Here is an 18,255-nt window from a genome sequence, read left to right as displayed (position 1 = left end):
ACTGCATACAACTCCAAATATGCTGAACAGCTCTGCAGAAAGACTTTAGAAAAACAGAGGAATCACTTACTGCACCTCACATACTCCAGAAAGGGGCCACCTCAAACACTTCCCAGATCTGAAGAAGAGCTCTCTCACCAACAGAAGTTAGTCCAATAACAGATATTACCTCACCCACCTTGTCTCTCTAATATTTTGGAACCAATATGGCTACAACAACACAGAATTGGCTTCTATGGCATTAATCCAGAATTAAAGCAATATAAGTGAGATCAGAATCTGGCCCTATAAAAATACTTTACCAATTAATAAAATATTGAATTGAATTTGCAGTTTTCTTAATATATTATTGTCTGAGACATTGCAATATGTTGCAGACACGGCACCTATAAATAATTGTATGTATTCCAGTTTTATAAGTGCTTTACTATAAAATCTGCTGCAATGTATTTTTGAATAATTTAAACAAATCTCTAAAGCAGACTGTGATATTGAATAATAATTTATTGGAGAAAGCATTTTCTAGTCATCATTTATTAAGTATTATTCCAGTATTTATAAATGCTCCCTTCATTTAAAGTGCAACCAGGATTACAAACTTTGTCCTGACAATTTCTGACAATATGTTATTTTAATTTTTGCAAACCATAAAGCTCCAGATTGTATAAATTCTATGTTTTTAATGCTAATCATCTGTTCATGTACTGTACTTCCCTAACTTCAGGATTTTATGAATCCCCTTCTACCAAATATGTGGTAACTAATGATCCAACACCATAATTAAGACAGAAAAATAAAACTAAGATGACTTTCTTTTTAAGTTTAACATGTAGCCCTACCCTATTGTGTTTAACATGATAGCTGCCATAGACATATAAATGCTTTGTACCCAAACAGGGATTTTTTGCTATACCATATTGCTATACCAAGCAACAATCCAACACATATAAAAGAAAAGGCATGAGAAAAGCCATCATTATTATTGTTGTTATTATTCAATAAATGACATAACTGTAGTGATCAGAAGAGCAGGGCCCAACTGAACCAAGTGCTGTGCAAACACATATGAAAATGCAGTTCCTTAATTTCAGTTTAATGGAACTTCATTGGCGAAAAATACCAGCCCTTCCCAAATGGAAGGCCTATTTTTTTTTGTTTTCGGTTAGCCTTCCAACTCTAACCTTTACTCCACCAGTCCCAGCTTCCTGGCTGAGTCTGATCCCGCAAACCTTAAATACTAACATACACACAAACAGATAGATAAGATATGCAAGAAATCTCAGGTACATATTTCAGTGTACATGCTGAGTTCATGGCTTGTACATTTCTGAATACTCAAAGGTCCTGATTCAGGAAAGCATTCTAACTCAAGACAGCAGTTAACCTACAGGATTTCAGCAAATGCTCAAAGTTAAGCATGTGCTTAAGAACTTTCCTGAACTGAGCCCTAAGGTATCTTCCATTTGATGAAGAATGACTCTTTTAAGTTATAGCACTATATAACAAAGTGACATTTTCAAATGAAGTGTGCCGTGCATGTTATTGCTAAGGTCACCAAGTGACAGAACATATTAAAACAAAAGGGTTCAGTCTGAAGGCAGTGCGTGGGAACTGAACTTTGCAGAACTCTAAACACAGCAAAGACCCCAGCCAATCAGAGCAACAATCTGCAGTCCACTGCCCTCAAAGCAGAGTGAGAAGAAGTACAGACAGAAGACTGGCATAAAGGACAAGGAGGGCATCAGCTCTGTGCCAGAGGTTAAAGAGTTGCTCTTGTCCCAGTCCATGATTGGCAGTTTTTGTAAATGCCTAATTGCTCAGTACCAACTACCAAAAGACAGGAAAGTGCATTATATTTATGCCACTTTAGAGATCCAATGATACCTCAACAAAAGTATTTATTATTTATTTAGTAATTGTTTATGTCCATATTAAAATACTTTCATACAAAATTAGACACATAAGGTGTTATCCTAGCCCTACTGTGAATGAATTGATTTCAATGGGGCCAAGACTTCACCCATAAAAACTGAAAAGCTACCTGTAGTGGGTAGCATACACACTGCCACTACTGTTGCAAGAAAATAAATGTGGTATTTAAATAATAATGACTTCCACAGAACTTTGACGCATCCCACCCTCGCGGGCAATGACAGAGCTGCTGCAGAGACCAACAACAAAGCCATCCCAATTTCTAGGAGCCAAATTCTGCCCTGGCATATGTGTGAAATTCACCCCTATGCAGATGCTCAAAGCAAAGGGCTTACATGGTGCAAAGGCCTTGTGCTAGTGCTCTGCACAGAGCTGAATTTCATTCGTGTGTGTGTGTGTGTGTAACTCCCACTAAAGTCATCAAGAATAATGCACATCTCTGATAGTGACCCTAAAGCATGAAAACAATAGTGAAAATAATGGCACCAGGCACAAAACCTTTAGTCGATTATTCTATAGCAGAGACTATCAGAACGGGACAAATACATGAGACAATGCAAAGCGTGCTGAGATTTAAAAGCTGGTCAGTGCACATGAGAATTATTACTTTAACACGTAATGTAATAAGAATTATATACTACTGAGTGCCTAAATAAGGAAATTACAATATGCATTCCAATGGCTCAAAGGAAGCCATTACTACCCATTAGGTAAAGAACATCCATTTCTCACTCATTTCTATATCTTTATTAAGAGATCATAACAAGGGCACTGCTATGTTCTATTGTGTTAATTCTCAAACGCTTGTATGATGGAGTTTTTGTTGTTTGTTTAAACTATAAAAAAGGGAAATTAAGCCTTGAAATGCTTCATTAAAGTAACATTACCTTGCCACAATGAAATCTAGCAAAGCATAGAAATTAAGAGTCAGGGCATGGTGTTGTGCTAGCTTGAGTAATGGCTGGATGAGAAGACTGAATTCTTATTTGCATGTTTCAGACAGAGCTTTAATTTTCTTTAGTGCCTACTTTGTCTCAATGGAGGAAGGGCTTCATCAGCCCCCTAGCCATTTAACGGAGTGTCGATCAAGGGTGATTGTTAGGTTTTCATCCACCTTTGATTTTGACTCCCTCTGGTACCTGATTGGCTATCATAGCCCACCTTTCCATCCAGGTGGAGAGGAAAACAAACCTGGCTTGGGCAGGAAACCATTCTGCTCCCACCCTCTAATTCCTTCTCCTCCTCTGCTGACTATGATCATACAAATACCATGGCAATGTGTGGCAATACCTTTTAATAGGGTTTATCAGGGCCAGTCTTCCTGGTTTGCTGTGGTACCAAGTGACAGTTTGGTAAGGAAAAGGCATTTTCCTCACTGCAGATTGGCACAATTCATGGTATTTTCAACTAACTTTGAGCATTCAGTAGGTTTGACTAAGCCAACATGACAAAAATTAGCATGTGCTGGTAATATAGATCCATCAAGCCAAGTGTTATTATTTAGTCTTGTCACAACAGAAATGCATTGTGATAATGGCACATTACCATGACCAGAGCTCACAGGAACCCTGAACACAGAGAAGTGAATCGGTGAGGCTGTGTTACTTTGAAAGTGTTGAAAGAAGGGATATTCTTTAACAATAAGCACAGATTGGAGATCCCTGATGGAGAAGGGGTAGGTTGTGGGATTCCACCCCGGAACAAATCCCAGTGTTATTAATATTGACTTGTGGTCTGTTTGACTCTTGGACTATTGAACAAAGGAAGCAGTTTGATAGGTAGGAGATAAGTTTTACTGTCAGGAAGAGCAAAGGGAATAGTTTTGGTTTTATATATAATATTATGGGTTTATGGAATAAATTAATAAAAGTTGCAGCCATTCATTTAAACTTTAGAAGGGTGTCTGGAGTGATTATTTCTAAACTCAGAAGGCCGTGACAATGTCATTTTTGTAACTTCATATAATATTGTAGTCTGCAGTGGAAAGATTGAAGTCAGGCATTTTGTGTTTTGACATGTGATAGCATATTTTATAATGTGTATCGTTATTCAATGCTTCATATCGTTTTATTATATAACATGCTTGTCAGGATGTATTTTAACACATATTGGATTTCTCCTTCAATGACAAATGTTTAAGAGACTGAAATATCTTACTGGTTTCCAAAAATACATAAAGGCCCTGATCCTGTACCTGCTAAGTTAATGGGAGTTTTGCCATTAACTTCAAATTGAGCAGTTTGAGCCTGGAAGGTCTGATTTCCTTTCACTTACACATGTTTTACACTGGTATAATACTTTTGACATCAGTGCTGTTACAGCCAATTTACACTGATGTAACAGAGAGTAGAGTCAGCTCCACAGAATTTAATGATGTAACTGAATTCACAGCAATATGCTGTTTGTTTGCTTGCTGTTAATTTATGCTAAACAGTCCTCTGTGTCCTTTTTTGTTTAACATTTCATGACCACCTTGTATCTGATTCTGCACTCCTCACTCAGGAAAACACACCCACGGAGTCATTTCCCTGAGTAAGGAGGGTACATATGGACTTCTATTGGCAAATCTAGGGCGCAACATTGTTCCTGTTGCAGTCAGTGGGAGTTTTACCATTGACATCACAGAAGCAGTGTTGGGCTCTGTTGACCTACTTAATATACCTCAAAGGGACCTAATTTTCAGAAAGTGTTGAGCACCCATCATTTGAAAATGAAGCTTGTTTAATGAGTCCCAAGTAGAGTTGGTTGGAAAAATGTTTATTTTTCTATGAACATTTTTGATGAAAATGAAAAAAAAGAAAAAGGGTTTCTTGTAAAATTTCAATAATGAATTTTAATTTTTCATCAAACCCCTGAAAACAGAACTTTTTAATAAAAATGTATGTTTGATTTTGTCAGGAAAATTGCAATGAAACATTTTGTTTCTGGTTGGGTTCACCCAAATAAAAATATTTTAGTTTGTTTAACTGAATCAAAACATTATGCTTTGGGGCAGTTGCCCCATGGTCACCCCTCTTGTTGACCTGTCATAGTGCACTATGGGAGTCACTTGTGTTTCATGATGGGGGATGTAATCCAGCCAGGGACCCTGAGCCATAGTGAATGGGAGTGTGAAGCACCTGAACTACAACTCCTGTGCAATACTGTAGTAGATCAGGAGGATAAAGTTTAATGTTGAACTGAGCTAAAATAAAATATTTTCATTCGGGAATGTTAAAATGTATCTTTTTTATTAAAATATTGATACAAAATATTTCAATATTTCCAAATTGAACGTTTTGTTTGAAAATTCAGTTAAAAACTAAAAACTTTTTGGGTGTTCAATTTTCCAAAGAAAAGTTGAAAACTTTCCTGGAAAGCAGATACTTTTTGTGAAAAATTTCACTGAGACAAAAAAAATCAATTTTCTGTTGAAAAATAATTATAATGATCTCAAGTTAAACACCAAAAATTGAAGCAACCTTGATCCCTAGTCATTTCTGAAAATGTATGCCATAGATCCAAAACCACCTTTCAAAAATACTGGTGTAAATCAGGAGTAACTCAACTGAAATCTGCTGGAGTAAAGAGAATTAGGCGCATGTATTATAATCTGAAGTCTTTCTGTGTTAAACAACTGATTGTCAAATTGTAAACTTTTGGCTCATACTGATGAGCCATTATTCCTGAAATTAACTCGTTGACTGCAGTGGGCCTGCTTATGTGAATAGCTAATCTTTAATGGTCATCTGTGAGTTAAAATAAGGTGCTTGCATGGATTTGAGAGATTTGAGATATGAGATAACATACTTAAATTCTTTCTTTTTCATGTTTTATTTAAACAAAAAACATAAACATTTCTAAAGAAGAATGCAAGATTCCAGAGTGATTTAAACTGGGCATTAGCTAGATGAACTAACAGGTCTTTCCCCTCTCTGATTTCTAGAAGTTTTCATACTACTTAATCCCATTGCTCTTTCACTTGATATGTTTTTCCCTATATGTCTTCTGTGCCAAAAAGCAAATACACATTGGCAATTATTTCTACAAGGAGTGGTAAAGTTCCTACTTCAAGATAGGATTATAATTCAAAATGAACTGGACAAACTGGAGAAAGGTCTAAAGTAAATAGGATGAAATTTGATAAGGACAAATGCAAAGTACTCCATTTAGGAAGGACCAACCAGTTGCACACATACAAAGTGGGAAATTACTGCCTAAGAAGTAGTGCTACAGAGAGAGATCCAGGGGTCATAGTGGTTAACAAGCTAAATATGAGTAAACAGTGTAACACTGTTGCAAAAAAAGCAAACATCATTTTGGGACATATTAGCAGGAGTGTTGTAAGCAAGACACGAGAAGTAATTCTGCCGCTCTACTCTGCACTGATTAGACCTCAACTGGAATATTGTGTCCAGTTCTGGGTGCCACATTTCAGGAAAGATGTAGACAAATTGGAGAAAGTCCAGAGAAGAGCCACAAAAATGATTAAAGGTCTAGAAAACATGACCTATGAGGGGAGATTGAAAAAACTGGGTTTGTTTAGTCTGGAGAAGAGATGACTGAGAGGGGACATGATAATAGTTTTCAAGTACATAAAAGGTTGTTACAAGGAGGAGGGAGAAAAATTATTTTCGTTAACCTCTGAGGATAGGATAAGAAGCAATGGGCTTGACTTGCAGCAAAGAAGGTTTAGGTTGGACATTAGGAAAAACTTCCTAATTGTCAGGGTGGTTAAGCACTGGAATAAATTGCATAGAGAGGCTGTGGAATCTTCATCATTGGAGATTTTTAAGAGCAGGTTGGACAAACACCTGTCAGGGATGGTCTAGATAATACTTAGTCCTTCCTTGAGTGCAGGGGACTGGGCTAGATGATCTCTCAAAGTCCCTTCCAGTTCTATGATTCAGGGTCCAATCAGTTCCCTGTGTACTCATGTAAACTGGCTATAGTCAGAGGAGTCAAAATCCTTCCAATTAGGTTGCAAAGTAGCATTAGTGGCACTCCATAGCCACTATTTAGGAATGCTGTAGTGTTTCTGGCTCAGGATGCAGGGCTATAAAATTGCAGCGTAGTCATTCGGGATCAGACTGGAATCTGGGCTCGGAGACCCTGCATAGGCAGAGGGTCTCAGAGCCAGGGCTCCAGCCTGAGCCCAAACATCTACACTGTAATTTTTAGCACCCTGGCCCAAGATCCACAAGTTGTGTCAGCTGACCCGGGGTCTCAGACTTGGTGCCAAGTCTACAGTGTAGACAAATCCCTTGAGGTTGCTGTTACCCTGGGTGGGGAGATGGTTAACTGGCAGGTCACATAATTACATGTTCACTGGTCACACCCTCTTGCTACACTGGATCATCACCAAAACTCTCATTTGTGCTGGGACACATACTTCTGCTGTCTATCTGGCCTCTTGTTCTATTCCTTATACTGTCCCCCTCACTGTAGTATCTGAGCACCCCCTGCGATGCATTAAACAGCACGACTAATATCTGTTACATGTGGTTCTTTCTTTCTCTCATTCTCTTCCCACGGGGCAAATTGTGTAGGTAGTGTAGTGTTTTGTTTTGGTAGGCTGTGTATTTGTTTTCTTATAAGTATATGCTGCTATGTGTTTATTGAGGCAGGTTGAGAAAGTGACTCTCACATATGGAGTGGAAGGTGGTGAGGTTTGTGATGGTCCTTAGAGTCTGTGAGAGTTTGTTCCACAGTCTGGGACTAGCTTCCAAGAAAGCTCTGTCACCTGCACAGACAAACTTTTCCCTTATGGTAGAAAGTTCCACTGTGCTTGAAAAGCAGAATTGTCAACTAAAGCCTCTGGAGGGGCACGGGCTGTTTTTAGCACTGTACCAAATAGACCGAAGTCTGTAGACCCCGACTGAGATTTGCTGTAGTAAACTTTTAAAATGCAATGTAGACAAACCCTGAGTGACTTGAAGATAAAGACTGAAACCTTGAACTGAACTCAATATTCAAAGCAAAGCCTATGTGGAGAGCAGTGGACATGTTTTGATGTCCTTCACCCGTTGACATCACAAGCACTGATTTGTTCCTCAGTAAATGGAGGACTATCATTCTCTGACTTACACCCAAACATGTAGAAGATCTACAGAGAAATAGGATAGCTACTACGCAGACAAGGAAAAGGACAGAATTGATCTTTTTAGGGCCATGACCTAGCATTCGGATACTATGGTGACTGGCAGGGGGAGAAAAGTAAATAGAATAGAATTGCAGGGTGGCAGAACTCCTGCTGATATAAAAAATGTGGCAAACATGCACTGAGGGTAGTATACAGGATTCCAAGGTTGAATTCAAATTACACGATTGCATAGATGAATGTATTATTTTTCTTAGATATGCTCTTAAGTCTTAATTTTCTCTTAAATATGTGAACAGCTTGAGAGAGAAATTTTTTCTCTGAATTCTTGTGTGTCGAAAACAAACACAATTTAAACTCTAGTATCTAAGCAATGTAATAGTATTATCATGCACATATTAAGGCCCATATTCTACAATGTACATAAATGAATGGGACTTTTCATGAGCTTAGAGGTCATCACACTGTTAAATACCTTGCTGCATCAGGGCCATATACAGGGGGCATCAGTAATCGTTTATAGTGTTGCGGGGGGGAGGTGCCTGTTGCTGAGCAGTAAATTTTACCTGTTTTGTGGTAGTTGCAATATGCATTATCGTGTGCTAGGGATGATGACTATCAAAAAGATCAGAAAAAGCAGCAAAGAGTCCTGTGGCACCTTATAGACTAACAGACATATTGGAGTATGAGCTTTCTTGGGTGAATACCCACTTTGTCGGATGCATCCAACGAAGTGGGTATTCACCCACGAAAGCTCATGCTCCAATACGTTTGTTAGTCTATAAGGTGCCACAGGACTCTTTGCTGCTTTTACAGATCCAGACTAACACAGCTACCCCTCTAATACATAAAAAGATCAGAGTAAATTTTAACTACTGAAATTAGTAAAGGTTAAGATTTTAATGTCATGCACTGTATATCCATTTACTCACATACTGTATGCATTAAAAGCTCATTAACATTTATTTAGTATTCAAGAGTTTTTAAATTCTTGGTTTTAATGATAGAAAATAGCATGATGATCATATAATTTAACACTTTTGGTTTCTTGAAAGAAAGATGACTTATCCTGCATGCGAGAGAGACAAAGTAGGTGAGGTAATATATTTTATTGGACCAAGTTCTGTTGGTGGAAGGTACATGCTTTCAAGCTTCACAGAGTCCTTCTTCAGGTCTGGGGAAGGAAACCAGAGTGTCTGAGCTAAATATAAATTGGAACAGATTGTTAAGCATAAGGGGTAAACGCACATTGTGAGAGAACACTTAAAATAAATTGGGCATTGGAGAGTTAGATTGTTAATCACAAGGGGTTTACAAATGCTGCAGAAGACCACTTAAAATAAAAGGATAAGCAGGCAGTGGGGTATGTTATAAATTGTTGTAATAGCCATAAAACCACTGCCTCTGAATCCATGGTTTTAGAGTGAAGCAGAGTTATGAATTCAAGTTCCCAGACACATCTTTTGAAGGTATTATGCAAGTTTCCTTTGAGGACAAGGACTGATTCACTGATATGGAGTGATCACTTTGTGAAAAGTGTTCGAACAGGGGTGATATGATGTTTTTTGTCTTTTTTTCATTTTTCTGTGTGAGTTCATTTGAGAGCGTAGTGATTGGTTTCACCCACATAGCTGTTGGGGCATTTGATGTACTGGATGAGGTACACCACATGCTGTGATAGGCATGTGTAGGACCTATGGATCTTGAATGCTATGTTCTGGGGGCTGCTCATCATTGCAGCAGTGGAGATACGTCTGCAGGCATATCTGTTGTTCTGGCAAGTCTGGTGCCACTTTGAGTTGGTATGTCTTGGTCTGTGGGGAGCTTGCTTCTGCTGATGAACTTAATGAGGTTGGGGGGTTGTCTGAAGGCCAGAAGAGGGGTTCAGGAAATTTTATTTCAGGCTGTGGTCTCCATCAAATATGAGTTGTAAGTGTCCGATTATATCCCATGTGGGTTTAAATATGGGGTGGTAGATGACATGGTGGTGGTGGCAATCAGGATCCAGACACCCCAAGGGGAGACCAAGGGATTTGAAACCCATAGAATAAACAGTTGAATCAACTGATTATATACAATATTATTGTGCTATAAAAATATGTCATGTAAGGTCTTTTATGGAAGCTCGTAATGTTCTGAACTTGATCATTATGAGATATGTACACAGACTGGTTATTCATGTATATCTAAAACCGTGCTCATAATTTGTGCAGCAACATTAAGCTCTACCTCACAGCAGGGCAGGGGATAGTGAGTTCGGGGGCGGAGTGTAGACTGCCTCCGCAAGCAGACAAGACTAGCTTCAAGTACCTAGCATTGTACAACCCAGAAAAAGATAAAGGGTGGATCATTACAGTTAATGGGAGAAGATTAAAATGTCTTGAAACTGAAAAGGAAACTGCAATCTTGGAAAACGAAGAAAGGAGGGAGTTTTCCCACTTTTAATATCTAGAGTGATCGAAGGAAAAAAATCCTTAAAAATGGAAGGAGGTTGAACTCCTCAAGGAGAACCTAGGCTGGTGGAACACAGGGTGAGATCTATGTACCTGTGGGCTGTCAACTGGTGCCAGGGCTCTGAGCCATTACAGAACAGCAATAAGGTTACAGGACAGGCAGTGACAGAACCCCTTAGTAATCTGGGTGATCCCAAAACATCACAGTGGCTGCCTCTCGCCGCACTGAGAGGTGGAGCTGAGTATTGCAGCACAAATTATGAGCACAGTTTTAGATATGCACAAATACACACATTCATCAGTCTTTGTACATATCTCATAATGACCATCAGGTTCAGAACATTACTAACTTTCATAAAAGATCTTACTCAGCATATCTATATGGCACAATAACGTTGTATACAATCAGCTGATTCAACTCAGTTATGCTTTGGGATTCAGACCTCATTCTCCACTAGACAGAAAGGTCAGGGCTGGGATGAAGGGTTTTGCATTGAAGCAGGCTCTCCTCCAGTATTTGGGTGGCCCTTTCCATGCATATGAAATTTGTGCCTCCTGAATCACTGTTAACTCTTTCATTTGGGAAAAAATAAGGTCTCAAGGACTCATGGCTCCAACAGTGAAGAATTAATTTTAATCATTCATTTTTCTAGCTACTAAAAATACCTCTTTCAAAAATTATTTTATGGGGTGATGCTGAGACACATGGAACCCCATTTTCTGCATTACTATTTTGCATTGTTTTTCACTATCCTTTTTTTCATGCATTAACTGCATTCCACATGTAGTAACTGAATTGCTCCCAAGACAATAGTTTCTGTTGAACATGTGCAAAGCTCTCTAACTGTCTAAATGCAGGTACATTTTCAAGGGGATGGCAAAAAGCACATCCCTGAAAGTAGGTTGACCCTCTTGCCAAATTTCGAGTCCTTATTTCAAAGCATAGAGGTGCTAGAGCTTCTTGACAAAACAGTTGTAAGAATTCTTTTAATATAGGCAAAACAACACATTTTTCCCTAACCTCATTCTTGGAATAGCTGAACTATTTTAGTTGAAACATCCTAAAATATTAGCCTTTTGACAGACACCCAGCATGGAAAATTTCAGCCTGAACAGCTTAACTTTGGCAAAATTATAAGTAACTGAAAAAAGGGTTTTATAATGGAATCTTAACTATAGATATTGTGACTTGCTACCTGTGCTGCCTATAATATATATCAAGAATGTATCAAGAATTTAAAAAGTTTATAGAACTAAGTTACTGCAGTCCTAGTGATAGGCAGATATTTATATACCTGATTCGCCTGGCTGCATGTAAGTCACAGTTATGTAGACTACTAGGTAGCTGCCCTATTTTGATGATACCACTCATGACATAGCGAATCGGAAATTAGATTCCTGGATGGTACTTGTAGGAATGATATTATATGAGATGGGGGCACCAGTAGTTTGGCAAATGGAAAGACAAACGGTGAAGTAGAGTTATTAGGAATCAAGCACTGACAAAAGAGGGCTGACTGCAGTAAATAAACTATTATGGGAAAAATACATTTGTATTTGACAGGGCTCTGCTAAAGGACATGTGCAAGATTGGATTTGTGATGACTTTGTGTCATTCCTTTTTACTCATGGGCTCCTAGCCAGGATTTTCAACATAGCTCAGCACCCACAATCAGGGCCAGATTTTCAGAAGAACTCAGCTCCCATTTCAGCACCTAAATATATAACCAGGTTTTCTGAAGAGAAGCACATTGGATGCTGAGCACTTTTGGAAATCTGGCCCTTATCTGGGTGCCTAAATGGGAACTGAACTCTTCTGAAAACATGACCCCAGCTTTTAGCACGGAGTAGGTGAACAACTTGCGCTGGCCTCTTTTGATAATTTCACCCACTATTATTAGGAGAAAGGTGATCAACCTATTTCATGGCAGGTACAGTATCTTACACTAGGCCCTACACAATTGGCAGTTTTACTGGCAGACAAACATATAATGTACTTGACCAGTTGATCCCTGTTGGCTATTTTCAGAGCAAATGCTCATCTTGTGGCTTGAGGAGTGTTAACTCCTTTCTGGTTCAGCCTGTCCCCTATTGCCAATGTCTGACAAACACACACAATGCCTGTGGGCAATGCTTTGAGATATATCTTGACTCTTCAAGTAACTATGATACTACTTAAAAAAATTTTCTTAAAGGCCCCTGACTATGCATTTCATTTAATTTTAATAGTACACTGGTTGTTTATCAAACTAAGTGCTCACTAAAGATACGTTTATTAAGATGTAATTAACAATGTAATAAGATATATATTGTGCAGTTATATCTGTAAAACTGATGTTGAATATCAGTTAATTTGTGTTGTTGTTAATAAGTGGTTTATTAAGTTAATATTTCATAACTAAATGTAAAGATATTTTTAGCTAAACAAAATAGTGAATTTAAGATAAACACAATGTAATTAGTCAGTACACTTTTATTTGGATTTTAAAATTATCAGTTAAATATCTGGCTTACTAAATAGTTGATATATGTGAGTACTAATGGTCCCATTCCTGCTCTCATTAAAGTCAATGGCAAAACTTTATTGAAATCAGGCGCCAAATTAGTAATCGTTAGTGGGTGTTTAAAAATCATTATTAACTGTTTTATTATATCAAAATTAAAACCTCATTAGACATAGCATTTAAAATGTCACTGTAATAGTAATAGATTTCTTACCACGTCCTGGCGATATAAGCTGTTAGAGTGCTACCTAGGCAGAAGTGCTTATAAGCTCTCTTCTGACACATTGCATTAACAGCTATGATTTAGCACAAGGAGACATAGTGACAATGTACAAACAGGAGGGATTGCTGCAAAAGAGATGGCACATTTAGTATTAAGTAAACATCCAGTATAAACTCCTCATCAGTGTCTGGCAGACATGGCCTGTGAAAGGGTCCAAACAACTTGTGGGAGGGCACCATGCCAGTCTAACAGATGGACATACATATGGGCAGCCTGGACATCATGTGAACCCATCAAGTACATATACTGAGGGCATGATTCCAACCTAAGAACATGAGCTTTCTGTGAAGGTTAAGGGGACGTGCCATTATAATCCATCTGAGCTGGATCGGATTTCAAAAATAAAAAATGGATTTCAATGGCATCTTAAGTGAGAGTTTTGGTCTTCTTAAATCAGGTGGTGATGGAGAAAATTATGATGAGAATCCTAAATATTTCAAAGGGGACAATAGGTCTGAATGAACAGATGCATTTTTCCAGCATTCAGTGGATGTTAGTGATCTTGCCCTTATAGCACATTTCATTCTAGTTGATCTTGAAGGCGTTAACAAAAACTTTATTAACTGATTGTGGAGATCATAAATATAAGATTACTTTACCCACTACTGAAATGCAACCAAACCCAGGGCAAGAGGCAGTATGTGTTTTACAATGCACAGCAATGCTACACAACAAATTTGTACCAGGAAGTGAAGAATACTGTATTCAAATAAAATTTCAAGAGAAATATTAATAGTTGTGTTAAAACCAAATAGGAGATAGATAGCTTCAGTGCATTCAATGGTCTTTTGATTGCCAGAAGACTATAAATATGTAATATATACATACAGTAGGACTGGTTGAAACTTTCAATAAATGTAATGCATAAAAAGTTTCCAATTTTTCTTTCATGATTTTGAGTCCTCAATACAATGTTTTCCATGATATTTTATCAGGTCACAAATTGCTAAAATATTTTACGTTTCTGGGTATTACATTAAACTAATAACAAACACAAATAATTCTCTCCCCTTCTAATATAAAATATCAGAATTTCACCAATTTAAAATTTCACATGAAATTATCATGTCATTCGTCTTTGGTAAGATATCTTTGTGGGATAGAGCAGCAAGAATATAAACATTTACTTTATATATACAGACATGCACAGAAATTATGGCCCTAAACCAGCAAAACACTTGATCATGTGCTTAATTTCAAGCCCATGAATAATAAATGAAAAATAAGAATATGCTTTAGTGCTTTACTGAACTGGGGTGGTCCTTAAGCATGTATTTAAAGTTAAGCCTATGCTTAAATGCTTTTTCTGAACTGGGGCTTTACAGAGCAGGTCACAAGGGGACAGGATTGATGAAGAATGTGTACCTTCTGATTCCACCTCCAGGAGTAGCAGAAGGTTCTGTATTGAGTCCTGCATACGCCAATTGTAGAAACATGTAACTTTAGACTGCAATTTTGGGCAGCTGGTGTGAAAAAAAATGAGTGGGAGACTGAAAGACTAATGATTATTGCTGCTGGCATTGTTATGGTGAGGCAGTAGAAAAGGCTAGCCTGATTCCTATCAAGATCTCATAATGTACCCATATCGTTAATTCATAGATACAGTGAGTTTAAGGCCAGAAGGTACCATTACATCACCTAGTCTGACCGCCTGTATATCACAGGCCATTATATTTCACTCAATTACCCCTAAATGAGCCAAATAACTTGTGTTTGACTGAAACATGTCTCCCAGAAAGGCATCCAGTCTTGACTTGAAATGGAGAATCCACCACTTCCCTTGGTAGTTTTTTCCAGTGGTGGATCACCCTCTCTGTTAAAAAAACTGTGATTTATTTCTAATTTGAATGTGTCTGACTTCAGCTTCCAGGCATTTATCCACTAGAATAAAGAACCCTTTCTGCACCCAGTATTTTCTCACCATGTAATCAAATCACCTCTCAATCTTCTGGTGATATATTGGTAATAAAACCTCCCTACTCTTACTACCCTATTTATACATCCAAAGATTGCATTGGCTCTTTTTGCCACACCATCACACTAAGAGCTCATGTTAAGGTGTTTGTCCACTATCATGCCTAAATCCAACTTCCCAGGATATAGTTCCCCATTCTGTAGATACAGCCTACCTTCCTTGTTCCTAGATGTGTAACTTTGCACTTGCCTATATTCAAATTCATTTTGACTCAGTCTGTATTACTGCCCTATCCTCATCATTATTAACCACTCCAACAATCTTTGTGTCATCTGCAAATCTTAGCAGCAGTGATTTTATATTTATTTTCAGATTACTGATGAAAACATTGACTAGCATCTGGTTTAGCGCCAATCTCTGTTGAATCCCCCATTTGCTGATGATTCTCCATTGTTGACTACTTTGAAATCTGTCAGTCAGTTTTCAATTCACTTAATAGGCACTTTATTGATATTATATAGTGATTTTTTCAATCAGAATGTCATGCAGAACCAAGCTAAATGACTTACAAAAGTATATTACACCTGTGCAATTACCTTTATCAACCAAACTTGTAATCTCATCAAAGAACAAAATCAGTTGTTGTTTTTTAACAAGACCTATTTTCCATCAAATGATATTGGCTGGCATTAATTACATTCCAATACTTTAATTCTTTATTAACTGAATCCAGTATCAACTTTTCTATTATTCTACCTGAGACTGATGTCAGGCTAATCAGCCCATAGTTACCCAGGTCATTCTGTGTACCCTTTCTGTATATTGTTACAGCATTAGCACTCTTTCAGTCTTCTGGAATTTCCCTAGTATTCCAAAATTTATAAAAAATTAATGTCAGCAGGTCAGCGATCTCCTCAGCCATCTCTTTTTAGGACTTTGAACGAAAGTTTTCCAGAGCCAATGATTTAAAAACATTTCTCTCTAGTAAATGTTGTTTACTAATGGACTGGAAAGTACTTCAGCATCCTTATGTGGTACAGTACATCATTCTGTTTTCAAATACAGAAAAGATTAATTGTACTCTTCTATCTTTTATGCATCATTATTAACAATTATAGCATCTCCATCTAATAATAGGGCCTATACCATAGTACTAGGATTTCTTTTGTTCCCAATAGACATGAAAAACTCTATCATCCTTAGCCCTACTAGACAAGGAATTTTATCTGATTCCTTTAGCTACCCTTATCAATTTTCTACACTTCATAACTTCTAATTTATATTAATTGCTATCTTTCCTCTTTTTTACCATTTGTTATATGTTGCTGTTTGATTTCTAATTGCTGCCTACACTTTGCCACTGAACTGGATGGACTTTTTTAGAGTTGTGATTTTTTATACCTGTAATAAACTTTTCTTAGAGAACCTCCAGTTTTCATTTAAATTTTTCTGTGTAATTTTTCCTACCAATCACCTTTGATCATATTCTAACTCAGTTATGGGAAATTAGTTCTTTTGAAATGCAAAGTGTGTGTGTGTACATATATAACTGTATGAGACTGTCCTGCACTTGTCCATATTGAATGTAATCAGGTCATGGTCACTGGTCCCTAGGCAACCACCAGCTTCCTTTCCAGTGATTAATTAATCTTTATCCATCATAATGAGGTTCAAAATGGAGTTACCTCATGTTGGGTGCAATGCCTTTTGTGTTCAGAAATTATTATCCAAAATATTTAGAAACTCTAGTGATGTTTTACTACTGGCTGCATGAGATCTCCAGCAGATGTCTCTCAAATTGAAGTCCTCAGCTGCAACACAATTTTGCTTTCTATACACTACAGACATAATAAGGAATAATTCATTCTGTTCTCTGGTTTGAATTGGTGGTCTGTAACAGGACCCCAATAGTACCTCCTCCTGGGCTTTGTGAGTTAGCACATTGATCTGTATGCATTCAAGATCCCATGGTTCTGATTTATTGGTAACTCTGAAATAGCTATTGGTGTCTTTAACATAGACTGTCACCCCCCCATAGACACCTCTTTTACCCATTCTGTCCTCCTTAAACAGGTTATAACCAGTGTTTTTATCCTTACAATCATGTGAATAGGCCCACCAGATTTCTGTGAAGCCAATTATATCAAATTTCTTCTCATCAATGAGAATTTCCAATTCCTCCTGCTGGTTACCCAGACTTCTAGTACAGGTCTGTCGCATCTTAGGCGCATTTAACATGCGCGAGTTCAGCTTTACGCGATCAACAAAAACAAGAAAAAAACAACAAAAAAAGAGAAAAATAACAATTTAGATACTGTTTCTGTAGTGTGGGCGATTCTGCCCGCCATTACACTCAATGTAATTTTGACTATACGCCATTTTCACTTTACGCGCTGACTGCGGAATGTAACCCCAGCGTAAGATGAGACAGACATGTATTGGTATATAAGCAACTGAAAAATGCCTTCTCTTCACGTTCTTTGCCATATCAGATCAATTTGTTTGTGACACACTGAATTAGGATTGCTTTTGCCCCCTTTGCACCCTTCCTACGCATTATTAGTTTAACATCCTCCTGGCTGCTCCAACCAATCTCTAACTGAGATGATTAGCCCCCTACCTCTGAGATGCAGTCCCTATTCATACAGTCCCATCTTCCACTGGAATGTGGCCCAAAGTTCCACAAACCCAAAACCTTCAGTTTCACACCAGTCATACAACATGCAGTTCACTTTCAGCATTTTCTAGCTTCTGCCTTTCACCCATGGGACTGGAAAGATCTCCAAGAAGATCACTTGTATATCCTCTTCTTCAGCTTTCTCTTCTACAATCTGTGTAGTTCCACATGATGCCCCATCATTGGTTCCAATGTGTATCATCACAAATGGAGACTTGTCTTACAATTTCATAATCCTGTCTGATCTTGCAGTTACAGCTTGTGTCTTCACTCCACGGAAACAGAACACCATCCGGTTGTCCTTATATCCCTTTCTGAATTCTCTGTCCACTCTCCTTAATATGGAGTTGCTGATGATGATTGCTTGTCTTCTTCAGATCCTTTCTTGGTAGTTTCTTGCTTCATATTACAA

The 18,255-nt window shown here is 37.8% G+C and overlaps 1 protein-coding gene across 1 annotated transcript in view; it reads left to right on the top strand.

Annotated features, from left to right (window-relative positions):
- Positions 1 to 18,255, top strand: part of KCNH7 (potassium voltage-gated channel subfamily H member 7) — a 317,537-nt gene that overhangs the window by 155,092 nt on the left and 144,190 nt on the right. The window lies entirely within an intron of this gene.

The sequence above is a fragment of the Mauremys mutica genome, chromosome 10 (assembly GCF_020497125.1).
Source record: "Mauremys mutica isolate MM-2020 ecotype Southern chromosome 10, ASM2049712v1, whole genome shotgun sequence".
In the NCBI taxonomy this organism is placed as follows: Eukaryota; Metazoa; Chordata; order Testudines; family Geoemydidae; genus Mauremys; species Mauremys mutica.
The sequence above is the reverse complement of the archived record's forward strand: the minus strand, read 5'-3'. Positions and strand labels throughout refer to the sequence as shown.